Source organism: Anastrepha obliqua, chromosome 6 (genome assembly GCF_027943255.1).
Source record: "Anastrepha obliqua isolate idAnaObli1 chromosome 6, idAnaObli1_1.0, whole genome shotgun sequence".
Lineage (NCBI taxonomy): Eukaryota > Metazoa > Arthropoda > Insecta > Diptera > Tephritidae > Anastrepha > Anastrepha obliqua.
Genome location: NC_072897.1, coordinates 48,166,833 through 48,179,830, shown reverse-complemented (window position 1 = coordinate 48,179,830; position 12,998 = coordinate 48,166,833).

The window sequence follows — 12,998 nt, the reverse complement described above, 5'->3', positions numbered from 1 at the left end:
TTGCGAGACGAAGGATGAGTGAGGCTGAGGCCGCCTTACTGTGGGGAAGATTGATTTGTACAGCCCTCACCATCACTAGTATACGTTGTTGAAGGGTAAGCAACCACGGCTTGGTCAGCGATCTCCTTATCAGATGTAGGGGGGGAGATTCCTCATTCTCCATAGCAGAGAGATCGGAATATTCCTCATGTCCTCTAAGGTAACCCTTTCAAAGAGTTCGCCTAGAATACCGGAGTTGGATGCCACCTTATCATTATCTGTCGCAACCTCGTTCGCCTCCGCAGATGAAACTCTTGCTGGTTACATCCTATCTGTAGACATGGAGAGTTAATGCTTGGAACCCGTAGTTTATTGTCCATTTCCGGCTCGCCAGTGGGTCCAATGATGCCTTATTTAGGATTATCACGGCTAGTCTCCTACTGCTGTCACCAGACGAATGGAGTCTCGTCACCAACTTGTTTTAGGACAGGGTTGAGATTGTTTATATGGTGGCCAGTAAAAGGCCTAGCTGCTGTAGAGGGAATCCTTGAAGGCTTAGTCTCAGGATTCACTCCGCTCGTATGTGTGGTCTTATATATATAGCACCTGGCCATTGAATTATGACCGATGGCACTTTTTCTGACTACACTAAATATCAGGTTCAATGTTTTTAGAAAATGGGCCGAGAGTCGGATTTGACATCGGGACAAAAGCAACAAATTGCAGTTCTTTTGAAAGCCAAGAACCTGAGCTTTGCATACATAGCAAGAACCGCTGGAAGATCCAAGGCGTCTGTGGTAAATGTTGCCAAAAAGTGGGAAAATACCAACAACTTTTTACCGGTAACTTCCAACAATCGCCAAATTGTCGCCGAGAACGCATCACCTCAACCAGGCAGGATCGCAAAATCGTCCAAACAGTTCTCTGGAACAGAAATGCTTCAAGACGGAAAGAACGTTACGATGACGCTTATACGAAAATGGACTTTTTTGTAGATGACCCGCAAAAAAGCCAAAATTGTCCCATGTATGCGAAATCCGCGGAAACTTTGGGCACAACTTCACAGAGACTTCGACAGAACTTACGGAATATTAGAAAAAAGTAACTTGAAAAAAAACATTTTTTTCCTTTGTCAAATAGCAGTAAGAAGATGTGAATATTCACACTTTTTTGTGGTTTTGTTTTTCTTTTTCCAGATCATCTTCAGCGATGAATGCCGATCGGAAGCGGTCACTGAAAAAGCAAATTTTGCTCGCAGAAGCGCCGGAGCACGATATTCTGAAGATTGTGTGCTTTCAAGGGTGAAATACCACCCAGTGTTATGGTTTGGGGCTGTATAACCTCAAAGGGACCAGGTCCGCTACATTTTGTTGAGGGAGCAATGCGCTCTGTCCAATACGTGGACGTGCTGGAAAACATTTTGCTGCCATATTTAGAAACCCTGAAGTGTCCGAGAGACGAATACACCTTTAGGCAAGATGGAGCTTCATGTTACACATTCAGGATAAGCATGAATTGTCTGAATTCAATGAAAATAATGGTTTCGCCATGGCCTGGTAATTCACCGGACCTTAACCTAATCGAAAATTGTTGGGCATACCTCAAATCGGCAGTATACCAGCAGAATAATACTACAATACAACAGCTTAAGGAAAACATGGAAGATGTGTGGTATAATGACCAAAATCTTAAGATGAAGATAACACAGTGCGTAGCCAGTATGCCTCAACAAATTGCGGCCGTCTTAACAGCAAGAGGAGGAGCTACGATGTATTAGATGCTTTAAAACCGTTTGCTTTCTATGCTTTTGCTTTAGGAGAGGACGTGATGAAATAACATGCTAAGGAATAACAGTGAGATCGTCATCGGTACGGTAATTTTCGCATGGTACCCATATGGAGCTACCCTCTTAGTTCGTGGTGAGTTAAACCCCATGATATTGTGATTAGACCACCACTTAAGGCTCTTCACCGGCATGGTGACCAACATGATACACGCACTTACTTCCTTTGAAATGAGGAATGCGCTGCCACTTTTGTGAATGGCGAGTGCTTTCGAGCCATGCTGACTAAATTTTTGTTTGCAAAAACTAATCAGGTAAACATCGACAACATTTGGCTCCAACAGCATGGCGCAACTTGCCGTACAGCGCGCTTAACACTCGATTTATTGCAAAATGAATTTGGTGACAACTTTATTTCCAGAAGTAATCCTGTCCATTGGCCCCCTTGTTCGTGCGCTATATGGCTATATTAAGAAATAGGTTTAAGCCGACAAACCAGCAACTTTTGAAGTATTGGAAACCAATATTCAAACCACCATTGACGCAATACCGCCAGATTTATTGGAAAAAGTAGTCAAAAATTGGACTGATCGAATAGACGAGGTAAATCGTTGCCGCGACGGACACATGTCGGATAACATATTCAAAAAATAAATGTCATTAAATTGTCTACCAGATTATATAAAAAAAATGCATTCAAACTATTCCTGTTTTGTGTTACCATTTCTAGTTTTCAAGCTCATAAAAGAACACCCGATACATGTGCTTAACAACTATCGTAATTTCTTGATGTGGCAACTCGTATTTTCTAGCAATTCCTTTTCATCTGAAAAATATGAGAATAGTGATTAAACATATATTATGTTAGCACATCCATTTTACCAAAAGAGTATCATCCAAAGAGAAGGTAATAGAAAAATATTTGATAAAATAGTATTTAATGGAAAAATAACCAAAGAAAGTGATGCTCCTGAAGTTTTGCTCACGGCTAGATATCCTTCTGATTGACCGTTCGGTTGTTTTGTGAGAAATATTAGGAATGCAATAAAACTCACAGGAGATGTTGGTTAAGTGCTTAGTTTGCTAAAACTAGCACCAACACTATACAGTTATTAATAGTTTTTAAGTTATTTGTTTGTAAAATTAGTCTTTACCTTCATCAAATTTTTATATTATAAGTGCACTTATCATATTTATTTTAATCAATATTACTATTCTGTAACATACACACACGTTTCAAATATGTACTTCTTATTCATACATATGTATATAGCGTAAATTGCATTTATAATTTGTAAGCTCCTGACGTGCCAGCCAAATTAACAATAAAGTGTATATATAAATACAATATCGATATGATTTACGGAAAACAGTTAAAAGTCAGCTTAACGTAAAAATTCTGTGGGCAGGGTAAACGGTGTTGTATTGATGACGGTTATTTTTTTGAAACGCGGCCGGAGGGCACCTACGCAGAAAAAAGTACTGTGGACAGGGTGGACGGTGTCGTAGCCGGTTATTTTTTTGTTTTTATTTTTTTTAAGCGCCGTCGTAAGCCGCCTGGGCAGAACGGAGATTTACGCAAAAATACTACTATCATATATTTTTCCCCTCTTAATCAACCCCACTGGAAAAAGCAAAGCAGCCCTGCATCTTCGAAAAACGGTAATTTTTATTTTTGATATTTTTTGTAATTTTAAATATTGTTTATTGTCGAGTGGCCAAAGATGTGTGTGGTCTTGCATTAGCATGATGGAATATAATACCTTTTGGATTTGTCAATTCGGGCCGCTTTTCTTCAACTGCATTGTTTAATTTCGTTAGTTGTTCAATGTTGACATCAGAATTGATCGTTCGATAGGTGGTAAGAAATCAAAGTAGACAATTCCTTTGTAATCCCACCAAACTGATTACATAAGCTTCTTTTGATGAATATCAAGTTTTGATTTTGTTTGAGTTGGTTCGCCTGGCCTGCTACATGATCTTTTCCGCTTGAAATTGTTGTAAACAACCCATTTTTCATCGCCAGTTATCAATCATTTTAAAAATTGATAATTTTCATTGCGTTTCTTTAGCAAATCGCAGCTGTTAATGCGTTGCGTTAAATGCGTTTCTTTCAGTTCGTGTAGAACCCATGTATCGAGTTTTTGAACATAGCCAAGTTGTTTTAAGTGATTTTTAATGTATGTATGTGATACATGAAGCTTCTCTGCAATCCCACGTGTTGTACTGTGACGAATCGATTATTGGTTTGTTTAGGGAGTCATCAGCTTCAACTGGACGACCAGAACGTTTTTCATCTTTGAGTGAAAAATTATCAGAACGAAATTTGGCAAACCAATTTTGACAGTGCCGCTCTTTTAAAACTTCGTCAACATAAACAGCACATAACTTTTTAGGAGCTTGCGCTGTGGTTTTCCCTTTGCGGAAATAAAAAAGCAAAATATGACGAAAAGGTTCCTTTTGATTTTCCTTTTTTCAACGAACGCCAAATGAAAACTACGCAACTGATTAAAAAACTTTATTTACTGATTGACAGCTGAATTGCCAACTATCAAATAACAAAATGAGTTTTACATTTGTACTATGTCTGCAAACCTGAAAATTCAACTGAAGCCTTCTATAAATGAAATCCGCAATTACTAAGTTGCTAACCCAATATAATATTATTATCGAAAATTATTTAAGGAAAGTTGCAATTTTTCTTTTTTTGCATCTATGTAGCATTTCACATTTTGGCACAGATATTGCTCCACCAGATTGTAGTCCCCATTTTTTAAATATGTTAAGAATTTGACAAAAGGTGTTATTTACAAGATAGGAATCTTTAATAATAGTATACCTTATTGCGTACATCAGTGGTCGCCAACCCGTCGATCGCGAGCTACCGGTAGCTCGCAAAGGCAATTCTGGTAGCTCGCGCTGCTCACGTTGCAAAAAATCCAAAAGTCTGAAAATCATACCAGTATTAGCAAATTTCAGAAATTTTCATAATAAATCGATAAACAGCGGCAACACTGCGGTAAGCGATTTCGCGCCGACAAACACGACGCGAAATCGCGTCTCCGTTCTAGGATCGGCTGGAACCGATAAGCGTGTTCGAGAATTTTTTGGCTTTATATATACGCAATGCACGTCGACATTGCGCTCAGTTTAATACTGAACGGCATTATCAACGTTCTACGTGCAGCGGTTGGGTTAGAGTTCGAAACATTATGGCAAGCAGTAGTAAGAAGGCGAAGACATACCATTTCCATTCGGAATGGGAAGAACAATACTTCTTCACAGAAGTTAAAGGCAAAAGTGTTTGTTTGTTACGTAATACATCTGTGTCAGTTCCTAAAAAAGGAAATATTGAGAGACATCATAAAACTATACATTCGAGTTTTGAGAAGGCATTCCCGTTAAATTCTGCCACCAGAAAAGAAAAACTTAAAAATCCAGTTAATTGGACAACAGTCAATATTTTTGAAAACAATCGACAAAAATAAGGCTGCAACTGAAGCATCTTATCGTGTTTCCCAGATAATTGCACAAAAGAAAAAACCTTATGAAGACGGGGAAATCATAAAACAAGCATTTTTGGAAGCTGCAGATTCTTTATTCGCCAACTTTAGAAATAAAGACGAAATAGTGTCTGCTATAAAATCTATGCAACTTTCTGCTAATACATTGATGAGGCGAGTAGAAGTAATGAGCAATGATATTTTTTTACAGTTAAGAAGTGACTTAGATAACTGTATTTATTTTTCACTGCAACTGGATGAATAAACAGATGTAGTTGACACCTCACAGTATGGTGGGTTGTGATAAGGGGCTCGTGGCGCTATGTCATAAGGATGAAAGTTTTCCACAATTTCTTAGTTACCACTGTATTATACATCAGCAAGCATTATGTGGAAATTTTTTAAACTTGAACAACGTTATGAAACTGGTGGTGAAAATTGTGAACAAGATTAGAGCTCAAGCGTTACAAAGAAGATTATTTAAAACCTTGGCTGATGAAATTGACTGTCAATACGGAGAGCTACTTCTTCACTCTGAAGTGCGATGATTAAGCAGAGGACGAGTGCTCAACCGTTTCAATGATGTCCTGCCTGCTATACTCCAATTTTTCAAAGAACGCGATGAACCGATTCCTGAACTGGAAAATTCGACTTGGCTCAGAGATTTTGGTTTTCTTGTGGACATTACAGAGAAATTAAATGAGCTTAACTTGCTGCTTCAAGGCAGAGATAAAGAATTAGCGGAAATAATTTCTGATATAAATGCATTTATTACAAAACTTGAATTTTGGGAACAAAACCTTAAAAACCGCGATACTAAGCATTTTCCTATTCTTTCCGAAAAGATATCCAAAAATCTATTAGAGCCCTATGACAGTAAATATCATATGGAAATAGTTTCTAACTTGAAGGAAAACTTCAAAAATCGTTTCAAGGATTTCAGCAAAATTGCTTTAGTGACGCAATTTGTTGTTTCACCCTTCATGGACATTGATATACAACAGTTTGCAACTTGTGTTATGAACAACTTTGACGAAGACATTGCTGTGACAGAAATGGAACTGATTGCTTTTCAAAGTGACTTGACTTTAAAATCTTTAGGTTCAAATACAAAATGTATATGGACTTTAGTAGGTAAAGATAAGTATGTATTCAGTTTTATGTCGTGTTGCGTTGAAAGTGAAAGCGTTATTCAGTTCAACTTATTTGTGTGAATCTTCTTTTTCCAATATGAAATTTATTAAAAATAAATACCGCAATCGGCTTACAGATATACATTTGGATAACTGTATTCGAATGACTGTATCAAATTATACTGCAAATATTAAAAAAATTATCGATGAGTCAGAATGTCAACTTTCTCATTAAATATGCTCTTTTTATCTGCCCATATTTTATTTATATAATAATGTACTATTACTGTTTTGTTGTTTTTTTAAGTCGCTTGTGATTTGCCATTATGACTGCAAACAATTTTGTTACGATTGATAGGTGTGAACATGGATGTAGTTATGCATAAGTATAAGCACTATGGCCCCTATTATGAGTTGCATTCGATCTTCGATATTCGTTGGTTGTCGAAGATCGAAAATCGAATGTCAATTTGGTATTATGAGCGGTGCAATGCTGTCGAAATTTTCGTTGAATACCGAATTTAGAGTCGAATGCAATTTTGCTTTCGATTGTGTAGCGTATTGTGGGAAAACTTGTTAAAATGTAAGTTGTTTGCGATTATTTATGGTTTTATAGTAACCAAATAATAAATATATACTAATGTTGTTAATTATATGCAGGTCGAAAGTCTTGAGTACCAAACAGCAATAAGAAAGGCTAGTTGCATTAATGGAAGAGAATCCACAATTCGCAAAAGGGATTTGCACCAAAGTTCAAGCAGCAAAAAAATGTAAGGAATTTACAACGGAGCTGAATTGCTTGGGACCACCAGTTAAAACGGCAGCAAAATGGATTAAGGTTAATAATGGTTTTTTTTTTTTGTGATGTCTATAGAAATACATTTTTATTTTCCCTTGGCAGGCATGGGCTGAAATACGTAGAGGAACTGAAATACATATTTTTTTCGAATGTCGAATAATTGAATAAAGAAAATTTATAACAAAAATAAAACAGAAACTGTGGCGTAAAGGTTTCTATTTAATACTTTTTAGATATTTCTATAATATTCAAGAGATTTCATCTCTTATGCTGTATTTGCTATAAAAATGTGCTTTTCTTTGTTGTAGATCAGCCTCTGTACTACTAAATTGTATCCATCTTTGGCAAATATAATTTTCCAGGACATCTATTATTTCCGATAGCACAACGGACACAGTGGGTTGAGCAAGTCCTAGCATACCTTCATTACCAATACTCAATTGGTACGATCCCTGATCATAAAATCGCAGAACTGTGGCTAGCTTTAAAATATTTGGAATGGATTTGGCTCGAGTGCACTGCTGCAACTGGTTTTCTGTACTGGACAGTAGGTTCATAAACGCCTCTTTAGATAATCTAAAGTTCTTTAAAAATCTGTAAGAAAATTTCTGTAATATTAAGTACGTCAACACATTTTGAAAATACTAAACTTACTCAGTGGAAGCCATTTCAAGGGGGTTGGATGCGCCCCTCAGCTATTTTCTACATCTAGCTAGTTCCACTAATCTTTCATCGAGCGATGAATCGTCGAACCACAACTCCGTTGTACTCATTTTCACAAAAAATACTTTTTTTATCTTTTAAAATTGTTGTTAGCAAAGAATTTCAACACAATCGGGTTTTCTTTTATTTTGATTTACTGTATCAGCTGAGAAAAAATTATCTATTGTAAATGCGTCGAGCGATCGAAATTCACAATAGTCCTATTCTTCAACGAATGAGGACCATAATACCAAATGAAAATTCGTTCGATCAGCACTTTCGACTACAGTCGAAGATCGAATGTTGCTCATAATAAGGGCCTATAAGTCATAAGTTTATTATATATAGAACGTATATTAGTAAACAAATAAATACATGTATTGTATGTCGAATATAACTGTGTATTATTTAATTTATGTTGGCTTGTGCAAGTAGCTCGCTGTTTATTTCAAAATCTTGAAAGTAGCTCAACACATTGAAAAGGTTGGCGACCACTGGCGTACATAATTAATTTAACATTCTTGATACTCATACAAATTTCATTCAACTTCAAGTCCTATTATAAATAAAACTACGGATAGGCGGACCTCCATGGAATACCGTTAAAAAGGCAGTAGGGTTCAGATAGACTATTGTTCAGATTATTATTACCTTTTGAAAACTAGATGTTAGAATGGTAACATGATGTTTAGTGCTTAATGAATCAGAAACATAGTGTTAAATTTGTATCAAAGAATTCACCATAATCGCGTTTAAAAGCTGATTATGGCTGATAGAATCATTTTTGTTATGAGCCACATTAATTTCACAGCCAGTACTTTTCCAGTATTTTACTCAAACAACTCAGCAGAAAAATTAGTATTTACGAAGTTGTAAGGTGAGGTAATTTTTTGGGTTTAGCTATTGGAACAATAATGGCTGATCCCCATCGTGTGGGAAATACTATTGTAAATTTTTCCTCGTAGCAGTCTTTGTCCTTTTCCAGGTATAATATATACGAGTATACTGTGGAAAAGAAATTTCTTTTTCCTTTGTATACTCCTGTGGAAAATTACTATCTTTGGAGTAATTAGATCAATATTGGGCAAACAGCTGATCTATGGCAAAAGAATTATAGTTTTAATGTGGTTTTAAGGGACTCCGGCTAATAATCTAATATCTGACCAAATTTTACTCGGCATTGAAAGTGGGGAAATTTGGTATGTAAATGATTCGAAGCTTTGTTTTTTGACACCTTAACAGCTTTCTTACATTTGTTTTTTTTGTTATTTAGAAGGTTGGTTTCCGACATAGATTAGGTTAGGTTAGTCAGGTTGCTTGTTTAACACAAGACACTCCGTGGCCCTGTGATACCTGCATTTGTTTTTCTTCCCCCAACTAAGTTGCTTAAACCACTTAGATATTTTTAAGAACTTAACTAGTCTCTCCAGTGAGACATTTTGCAAATTTCCCAGGTCCTCAAGGAAATAATCGCCAAGATATTTAGCACGGATTCTTTGGAGTTTACAACATTCACAGAGGAGGTGTTGTACCGACTCAATTTCTTCTTCATATCCACAGCTACTACAGAAGTTATTGTGAGGTAGCCCATTCTACTGGCTAGGGTGCTAATATTGCAGTGACCCGATATAGCACCTGTGAGGACGCTAGATGGTGATCTGTTGAGTAAAGCAGACATTTTGTTCTTTTAAGATTCAGTTTTGGCCAGAGCGCTTGGGAGACCCTGCAGTTAGTAGTAAGATACCACCTTCTATAGGTTTCCGCGATTACGCTCAAGTCAATCCTACCACTCACTGAAGGTCCAGCTCAGCCTATCCTTGCACACCCGTCCGCTCTTTCAATTCCCTCCACTCCAGAGTGGCTGGGAACCTAACAAAGGGTGATGTTGTGTTGTTGCATGAGCAAGAGCGACAGTCTGCATTCCTTAACACATCTTGAATTAATGAGCGTTGAGACCAGTGCCATGACTATCAACAAAAATGGTAGGGCTTGCTGGAGGTAAGTCCATCAGTCTTATCGTTTTTGCTGCTTGATCTATAGCGTAGATCTCGGCGTAGAAGACGCTGCAACAGTCTAAATGAGCAATTTAAAGATAACTGTTCTGAGTTTCCTGATCCAGTGCCATTGCCCACCTTTGAGCAGTCAGTATAAATATGGGGAAAACATAATCTGATATGACTCGGGTCTGCCAACCCTTCCTGTCGGGTATTCATATTTTACTCTCTCTTTTCAGATCTATCTTGGGAACCAGATAGTCTGTTTTCCATGGGTTTTTCAGGTGTTCTACATACAGTAGGACTGATGCGTACACGTACGTGTTTTCTTTTAGCATGCCTGCATGCCCGGAAGCAGATATCCCTTTAACATAACATCCAGCGCCGCCTGGGGCGTCGTTTGGAGCGCACCTGTTATGCCTACACAACCTAATCGTTGGATTTTCATTACATTCTTTAGGTAGGATTGTGTCTGCACCGCCTCCCACCACACGAAAGCTCCATAAGTCAAAATAGGTCTGATCCTCGTATTGTACGCGCAGTGGTTGATATACGGTTTCAGCACCCATTTTTTTCACAATTTCTTCTTACAGATAAAGAAGGCATTACAAGTTTTCTTCATCCTTTCCTCGGTGTTCCTTTTCCAAGAAAGCTTATGCCAAGGTACATGCCTTCATTCGATAGGGTTAGTGTTACTCCATCTATATACGGTAACTGAAAACTCGGTACCTTATATCTTTTAGTGAACAGAACTAGTTGGGTCTTGGCTGGGTTAACCATTAGACCGTTTGAGGTCGCCCACTTAGAGAGTTTCCTTAACGCTCACAACATGAGCCCGCTGATAGTTATGAGAAACCTCCCTGTCATGAGGATGACTACATCGTCCGCATAAGCAACTATCTTGATCATTTTCTTGCTCATGGTAATAAGCAACTCATTTAAGACTACGTTCCAAAGACTAGGGTTCCTGTGGTAAGTGTTTTTCCTAGACTAGTGATGCCTAAGTTCGCGGTGATTACTCTATTACATATCATATTGCCTATCAATCGACTAATCTTTTCGTTCGTACCTATGTTCGTTAACGCTGAATTTATCGATTTCACATCAATATTGTTGAACACTCCTTCGATATCCAGAAAAGCTGCCGTAGTAAACTCCTCAATTTTAAGAGATTTCTCCATTGTTCCAAGAAATTCGTGCATTGCTGTTTCTACAAACTTACCTTCCTGGTAAACATGTTGTGCCTTGCTGAAGTTATCGGTATTAGAAGTGCTTTTGATGTGTAGACCAATCAGCCTTTCTAATGTTTTGAGTAAAAACGGAGAGAGACGCAGCGGTCTGAAATGGTCCGGTTTCACTGCTTCGTGAATAAAGGGATATACTCTGAGGATAGGGATTCCCTAAAGATCTTAACTAACCATAAATTAATCATTTGTATTGACTGCTATAACATCATTGGTATAATTCCGTCCGGTTCCTCATGTACGTGCCTTTGAAGCCTGAGGGAGTGGGCGTCTGCTTATTTCTTAATTTCTTCAGCAACTGTAAGGATCTTGACGTCACGCTGAATATTCTTATTGTGAACGAACGAAGGAGTTGAATTTCTCGAAGGATTTTATTCTAGAGTCGTTGAAGTATATTTATAATATATAATATTACTTTGACTGGCGCAACTCCTCACGGAGGATCCCCCTTGCAAGCTCATCCATCTGAATTCAAAAAGGGCTAAGTAGGTAGGTAGATTAGATGGCAATAGCACACTACAAGTAGCACTTTCGTGCCGTTTTGATACCATAATGTGGACCACTTCTTCTTGCTCTTGAGTTTGGAAATTGAATGGCGGGGGATTCCCATCACCTTAAGCGCTCTGTTTATATCGTATTGCGGCCATAGTGTTTTCGAAATAGCACACGATGAGACAGACCTCCATCTGTCTTGCGCTTTTTTTAGAAAGAAATTGTGTAGTTTCCCTTTAACAACGGTCAAGGGGGCACCAATGTCAGAGAAAGGGACAAATGAAACCGGTTAAGTCGACCCTTTACAGGCAAGCTCATCGGCAATTTCATTTCCCTCTATATTCCTGTGGCCAGGGATCCAGATAGGGGAAATGTTTCCTACACGTTCGGAACGTTTGAGTTCCTCCTTACAGGAGTTTACACGAAGAGAGCCCTAAGCATTTTGCATGCTTGCAGGATCGCGAAGACCTCTGCTTGAAAAAAGCTGCTCGTTTCCGCCAGTTTAAAGGAGACTAAATATAGAGAAAACCCCAGCTCCCACTCCAAATTCTATCTTGGATCCATCAGTGAAAACAGAGGTACCTATATCCGTAGTGACTCTCCCTCTTTCCAATCTTGCCTGCTCGGAAAGATAGCCCTAGCACAACCCTGAAAACCCAGTTTGTGGATGAAGAGATCAGTGCGAAGTACAGAGAAGGAAGGGGAGATCTACTTCAAGATGCTACTATGTCCTACAGGGAGCTGCCTCCAGAGGAATATCTCCGTCAACCTTATAGCGCTCTGAGTAGCAATAGATGGGGCATCTCTAGTTTAGTGGTGTTGTAGCTCTTTTGAAGAGCTACCCACCAAAATAGGCAAGCATATGTCAAAATTGGAAGAACCACTAAACTGTACATCCAGAGTACTACTCGTGGCTTGAGACCCCATTTTTTGCCGAACATAGATTTACAGACGCAGAAAACTTGCCTTCTTAACTCGATTTTCTATGTGCAGCTCCCAGTGGAGCTTGGGGTCAAGTATTACACCAAGATACTTGACTTCCGGCGAGAGTGTAAGACACTGGTTAATTAGTCCTGGAAGCTTAGAAGGTGGAGACTTGCATTTCCTGGTAAATAGAAAGAACTATGTTGAGTGTAACCAATACACCTTTCAAAATTTCAGCCATTACTGATGGGAAGGGTCTTGAAACTATTAGGACTAAGTCATCGGCATATGCTACCACCTTTACCCCACCCCTGTTCTAGCGACTTAAAGCTTCATCAATAGCTACTAGCCAAAGGAGAGGCGAGAGGACGCCGTCTTGCGGTGTACCCCTATGTACGAACCTTCTGCCACAGCATTTATTTCCCTACCACCTAGCAGGGACGAG